The following is a 941-nucleotide window of genomic DNA, read 5'->3' as shown; positions in this document are numbered from 1 at the left end:
GAACATCTGTAATGAGAAAATGGGACTGATTAGTTTTGTTTGATAGGTTATGGAAAGAAATTAGGATAGAAAGTTGGAATTATCTTGGAAGATGAACATCTACACAGTGGTATTGAGACAGGTAGAATGTAGAGTAGACACATTATTGAGCAGCAGAATATCTTGGAAGATGAACATCTACACAGTGGTATTGAGACAGGTAGAATGTAGAGTAGACACATTATTGAGCAGTAGAATATCTTGGAAGATGAACATCTACACAGTGGTATTGAGAGAGGTAGAATGTAGAGTAGACACAATATTGAGAAGCAGAATATGTTGGAAGACGATCATCTGTAATGAGAAAATGGAAATGATTAGTTTTGTTTGAAGGTAATGGAACGAATGTAGGATAGAAAGTTGGAATTTGAAGTGTGTTTGATACATTTCACAGTATTCACTTTCAAATTGGAAATTGAAATAGGGAGTGAGGAAAATGTATTTATTTACCAATTGAAGCTAAATAGATCAAAATAAATAGAATCCAATATTGTAATGTCCAGGAATCGAACCCGGATATTTTGCTCTATATAAGTAAATATAAAAAGATTTACCTCATTTTTTTTCCATAATGACCATGTATACATCCTTGGAACCATTGGGCCATCGTTCTTTCTTCACAACATTGTCGTTGGCACGGATGTATCCAGCTCCATCTTTCAACATAGCCGTGTAGTGGCCGGACTCAATTTGATCGCCATGGTGAAATATGGCTGACTTGAGAGTATACTTTAAATTATTTGCGATTTTAAGGACTGTTGATGGGAGAGCATTCAACTTAAAATCGGTAATTTTGTGTCCATTCTGCCAAGGAGGAAGTGTGATAAGTAGATATTTATTGGTGTTAGCAATATCTACTTTTTGCCTCTTTGTTCCAACTGCATGACAATTTTCACACCTAT

The sequence above is a fragment of the Diaphorina citri genome, unplaced genomic scaffold, assembly GCF_000475195.1.
Source record: "Diaphorina citri unplaced genomic scaffold, Diaci psyllid genome assembly version 1.1 scaffold250, whole genome shotgun sequence".
NCBI lineage: Eukaryota > Metazoa > Arthropoda > Insecta > Hemiptera > Psyllidae > Diaphorina > Diaphorina citri.
Note: the sequence above shows the minus strand (reverse complement) of the source record.